A 6523-nucleotide genomic window follows, 5' to 3' on the forward strand; every position below is an offset into this window, starting at 1 on the left:
GTGAATCTTCTGCATTGTCTAATATCGTTCAAGCTCCAAATGATCCACAGCTGAATTGCATTATTGACTGATTAACTGAATATTAATCTACTGCATGTAGAGGAGTTCTACAAAGTAGCATAAAAAGGGAAACTCCTTGGTATAAGACAGTTTAGTAAATGCATGATCTCATATCAGGACTTATTATTGGAGGATGGTTTGAGAAATGTAAACGTTAATATCACTAAATGCGTCCTTAAATACTTTCAGGGTGCAGTTTGGAGAATGACATGATTGACATCATCGATATATTGGAGGAAACTGTGAGGTGAAAGTTGCTTTACATACTTTGGATGGATTCAGTTTTATTTTGTGGTAGTAAGCCCGCCCAAAAGAAAGGACGACTTACATATATACTGTATATATTGTGTGTGTAGCAATATTTGTAGTTGAGTGGTAGAATTTTTTTATTTTCATTGTACTTCAGAGACTTCTCAAGATGTCAGCTGCATCATAATCTTTACATAAAAACCAGCAGAAATGTGTGACTATCGAGGAGGCTAATCTCAGTGTCAGTTGATTGTTTTGGATTCTTGGTGTTACCAGCAGAGAGCAGCAGAGAGTTACCTGCACCAGAGTGTGTATCAGTTTGAAAAACATGGAGGAGGTTTCTTTTGTTATCAGGGTTTAAAGTGAAACTTTAAAGAGGACATATTATCCCGCTTTTCAAACAGTCCCCTGTGGTCTAAATGAAACATCTGTGCTGTGCTTTGTTCAAAATATAACATGAATCAAGCACCAGAGGAGGTTTGTGACCCTGTATAAACCAGCTCTCTCAGAACGCTCCGTTTTGGTGTGTGTGTCTCTTTAAATACAATGAGCCCCCCCTGAGTTTTCCCGGTAGACATCACTCCTCTGTAGCGAGAATAAAAATGGCGGACTTGCGCAAAAGTTTTGTTCTAGGCTGGGGTTGGAGTCCATGGGTGGAGATACCAGGGGAGGGGAGGGGATTTGTTTTTACAATAATCCCACTGTGACATCACAAGGAGAGCAAATTAGAAACTGAGCATTTTTCTCTGTGTTGTAAGACTTATGCAGACCACAAACAAAGGACTGGATGGGTTTATTTCACATTTTGTGGATCAGTAGACACTCAGGTTACCAAAAATATGTTCAAAAACACTGTAGAAGTGGATTTTTCCGAATATGTCCCCATTAAACCAGGACTGGATCCTCTGTCATATGTTAAATATATCCAGATATCATGGATGGATTGCATACAGACCTTACAGACACAAGATGTCACAGGGTCCTGACGTCAGAGAGTCTGGACGAAACTCCTAACACAAATGTTTTTATGTTGAGTGTCTACTAATACTAACTCCAACATACTCTGACCGCTAACATAAAACAGCATCCCTGCATATTCTTACAGCCTGGTCACAGTGTCTACCTGAGCAGTGTATGTGCGGTACTGTGGTTCTCGCTTTTTCCATGTTGGTAGCTCACATATCAGAGCAGCCACACAGCCGGCAGTATCAGCAAAGCATCCGCTCTTCCCTGCTAATGGAAAGTCATTCATTCAAAGCCATTCATGACTAATTTTATCTCGAGGCACTTTACCAAAAGAGCAGGTCTAGACAGTACTCTTTGTTATATCATTTTCAAAGACCCAACTTTAATCCACCATGAGTTGAGCACTTGGCAAAGTTACAGCGGAGAGGAAACACGTCCTTTAACAGGCAGAGACCTCGAGCAGAACCAGACTCTGCTGAGACTGTGCCGGGGTTAGAAAGAGGGATAGAGGGAGAGAAAGAAATGGAAACTGGGACCAACTAAATTGAAATCTCTTCCAAGAATATGTTTTTGTAGTTCCAAGAAAGCACTTGAATTGTTATGAGAGTTACAGGTCTATAACCAGGAATCCTATTTCCACTTTTATGCTCTTTTAACAAGGTAATGCAGCACTGTTGGACTCAGGAGGAGGAGGTTGCCCCCCCATTGTGCCCTAATGTAAAAAAAAAAAAACAACCGTTGTGAAGGTGCCGTCTTTTTGTACGCTGGTGCCCCGCTGCAAACAGTGGATGCGATGTGTTTGATGTTGGCCAATGAGAGCACAGAGCACTCTGCACCGCAAAAGTCACAAGTGTAAGAAAACAAAATGGCCAAGCAAAAGCAGAATGAAGTTGTTGTTTTTGAACCCATCAGTGGGCAGGACTTTAATGATGACTTTATGGTTTATGGGTTTATCAGTCATGAATGCAATGTATGGATGAATGTGGTAAAGTGCAAATGAAACCAAACCAGCTGCTGGAGGCCTGAGAGGGAGAGAGATGTTAGCATGGAACTTGAATAAGCTGTCCTTCCCGACTCTACCTATTGGCTGCTGAGACAGGAAGTTAAACCAAACCACCTACAGAAAGAGAGCGCATGCAGGACGTCACACAATTCAGACTATTTCTCTCCTCAGCATGAAAACAAACATCCAACAAAAACATCTTCTGCAAAGTTCAACCTGAAATCTTCCAAAGTCTTCCTAAGTTTATAAAGTCACAGAGGTCCTGTATTTCGGTCAGAGCTCTTCTTCATGCTGTTTTGTTGTAAAGAGTCTGGGTCTCCTTGTCACATCTCCTTTTTATACGACTCCCACAGCTACGGGTCCCCGGAGGGCCGACCTGTCTGAATATCAAAAAAGAGCAATTTGACTGTTCCTTTGAAATGCTGAGCTGTAAAGTCAGAGCTAAGCTCTTTCAGGTAGAAAAGAGAGAGGGAAATGTCAGAGCAGATTTCTATCAGCTGAGTCAATACACATCAGCGCCCTCTTGGTGTCCAGCCTGGCCCACACACAGGACAACTGCCCTTTTATTACCCACAGTTTAAGGCTTTTATTCTGGGTTTAGAGATGCATTTTTAACAGAGTGCACACATTTCCACCACAGGGGAAAAGCACGAGGCCAATAACAGAAAAAGTGTGGTTTGTGCTCTTTGTATCTCCTTGGTGTGTCAGGGCCTATACACCAGGCTGAGCGACAGGTAAAAGGAGAAGAAGAACCAAAGCCATTGCTTTCTAACACTCGGACGGGACAGGATTAGCACACATGCATTAATTTGCTTCTGTTAACAGATTGATGATATAATCAAGACGATCTTGCTACTGTACGATCTGCAGCTAATACTTCTACTAATGCTCCTGCTTCTGTATCCGCCTCAGAAAACACTGCTCCCATTACTGACGCGTGGGTTTAAAAAGCTCCCAGTCGGAGAAAAGGCTCGAGTGCTCACAGACACAGACTGAAATGTTCTCAGAGGCAGCACACAACCCACAAACAGAGCCAACACAGGGCCCATTTGAGCCTAATAATAAACACTTTAAATTTAATGCGGTGGTTAAAGGGGGATTTGGGTGAGTCTTGGTATTCAGACTCAATTAAGCCTGGAAAAGCTTGTTGAGACATTCTCGTAAAGTGTGACCACTGCGGACACAGCTGACTTGTTAAAGCTGCTGAATTTAGAAACACGCTTTTTGTCCAACTTGAACTCCAAGTTTTTAGTTTTTTATGGTGCTTTATAAGGATCAGAGGAATAAACGTAATGAGATCCTTTTAAAGCTCTTTAAAAAGGCAATTCAGGCTATGAGGAACAAATAAAAAAACAGCAGTGCAGCACTCATTATAGGATGCTTTGGATCATTCAGACTTCTTCGTTTTGAAAATGCATTTGATCTGACTGTAGAAGTCTGATTTCTGAATGACGTTTATTCTTTACCCTCCGACTCACACACAATTGACAGCCCCGATTTTACATATGTGAAAGTCCAAGGCCTGGTCCACATGTAGGGTGGGTAATTTTGAAAACATAGCTTTTATGTGTGTTTTGGCCTTTTGTATGCAAACTCTGTTTAAGGTCACTGAAAATGCACCTTTTGAAAACTCTCAAGAACTCTGTTTAAGGTGATTACCTGTAGCTGGGGAAACAGAGTTTTGGGCTTGAAATGTCACACTGTGTGCCGGTTTCTCCTGCGTTAAACATCGCTGTCACTAGTGCAACTAGCGCTGGTGCTAACGTTGCTAACTGGACTTTTCTCACGCTCACACTCACACACACATACACAGTTACTCTCTCACTATGTTGACGAGCAGAGACGTCTGATTGGACGCTGCTGCTTCATACAACACTCCCACGACACAAAACCTGCTGCCAACTTCTGCGGTCTGGGACAAGACCCGGTCGGACTTCAGGTTAGTGGGACAACTTTGAAAGAGAATGCAGAGGAATGGCAGGAAAATGTTCAGGACATCGTTGTTGACTTGGCATGCTCATGACAGCGTTTTTTGCGTTTTCATGTGGACGAAGATGTTTTGGATAACTGAGTGTATGTAGACAGGATTATTTTTTACAGCCATAAATATGACATCACTCGCCTCAAGTTACCATATTTACCTGATGGAAGACAGGAGATGGGGGTCTAAAGATGCAACGTGTTTTTTGTTTGCTTCTATAATGTGTATTTTTTACATATTTATTTGGCTTATTCAACTATTTTTATTAGCCTCTTGCAAACAGACGTAAGAAACATTTGTATTATTTTGACCCTAAAGGTCACACACAATGACCTTTTCTGGTAGGATGTTTGTCAAATGCCATATTTGTGAAATTCTTTGGGTTTTATAAAACTTTATTGTGTTCAGGACGACTGTACCGTACTTTTCTAACATGGTCTGTCAAGTAACCAAATCAAGACATGAACTTATCAGACCTATTTAGTTTTTTTAACCAGGCTTTTAACATGGTAAATTCTGCTGTAAAAACAGGCTTTTTTGAATAAGTGTGTATGTGACTTCCTGTGCTTCTGCAGCCAGCCTCTAGTGGACACTCGAGGAACTGCAGGATTTTACACTTCCACATCGGCTCCATTTTTCGACAGCAAAGGTTGCCGCTTAGTTACCACCTCTGAAGTCCATACAGACGATACGGATCATCAAGTTTCTGTGAGATCTTGTGTCTGTAGAATCGCCACAATGAAATCTTTACAAACAGCAGGTTTGTGGTCTCGCATACTCTACCAAATCGTGTGCGTGTCTTGAGGATTTTAATGTTAAAAGTCGGTTGAAACTGTCTGTGGTCTCCCATGTTTTTAAAATCGGTTAAGTAATGAAAATTCTCTAGTGTGGCCTTCCTTAGTTACAGGACTCAAAGAAAACTGCTCTGACTCAGTTCTTGTCACTGAAGTCGTGACATTATAGAACTAAAGATTCCTTTGCAGTCAGAGAACGTGCACAGAAGGTCACCTGTGTGTAGGCAAAGTTCTCTCTCAGTATTTTTGCAGCGTTGATATTTTCACACCCTGCTGAACATTAAAAAAAACCTGCGACAGGAAACCTTATAGAATCTGAGCGCTCCTCCTGAGCTGCAGACTCATCTGGTCACCCAGCTGCTTTCTCTCATAACGCTTCGGCGCCTTTTGATGCTCAAAAGCAATTTCCTACAGATGACTATCACATTACATCAAATTAAACGGCGTTACCTCGCACCCAATGAAGAGGTTTATTTACTCAACAGATGGCAGCCTTATCCCGGGGAAATATGAAACGTGCCTCTCTGGATCCTGCAGGTTCACTCGTTTCTTTAACGGCTCTTCTTATAGTCAGGTGAGGTCTTGCTGCTGCAGATTTTCAGCCTGAAGGTTAAGCTGCAGAAACTAAAAAATCTGCATCAAATCTGAATCTAATAAATCACTAATTCATCACACAACTGTTCCCCATTGTGTTAAAAATAACAAGCTTCAGTGACTCCTCCACAGGATGAAGTCTGAATGTGTTTCAGAGCCGGATGAAAGCAGATTCCATGAGGAAGCGTGCTGTCTGTGTGTTTCCTGTTTTGCTCCTGTGAATGGGCTCTTTGTGCCCTCGGCTCGGCTGCAGAGGCTCTGATAGTGTCTCTGAAGGATCCCCGAGCTGAGAGCTGGACTCTGTCTGCAGGCTGCTGACAGAGAAACAGATAACAGACAGACAGAGGAGGTCAATGTTAAAGAGGGAAATGGAAATAATGACCTCTGTTTAGTCGAGATATCACCTTATCGTTTGACCTTTAGCTCTCTGACTCCATCAGGCTTCAATGTCTTTATTGTTAAATGCACGACAATTCACAGACATGACTGTAATAAAAACACTTAAGCGCCTCAGAAGATTGTCTGTATTTTCTTTTGTCACTCTCAAGAAGAAGAAGTTGACTCTCTAATCGCTTCAGAAACCATCAGTTTGTAGTTTGCTCCTGCAGCCAGAACTTTGATTTGTTGATGTGTGAAGATCAGAGCAGAGTCTTTGAGAAACTTGCACAGCTCTAGACTTCATCTTTGTCCTTTATACTCTGACGGGTCGGTCCTGTGAACATGCTAGTGTGTGTGTTTGAGTAAGGTTAGGGAGTGCTGGCCACCGGGTGCAGCTCCTGCGTCAACAAATGACTCTAAAGCTATTCTGAGCACCGTGTCCTCATTAAAACATTCCCCAAAGTGCCCCTCCATAAAACGCCCTTGGCTTCATGTTTA

This window comes from Labrus mixtus, chromosome 17 (assembly GCF_963584025.1).
Source record: "Labrus mixtus chromosome 17, fLabMix1.1, whole genome shotgun sequence".
In the NCBI taxonomy this organism is placed as follows: domain Eukaryota; kingdom Metazoa; phylum Chordata; class Actinopteri; order Labriformes; family Labridae; genus Labrus; species Labrus mixtus.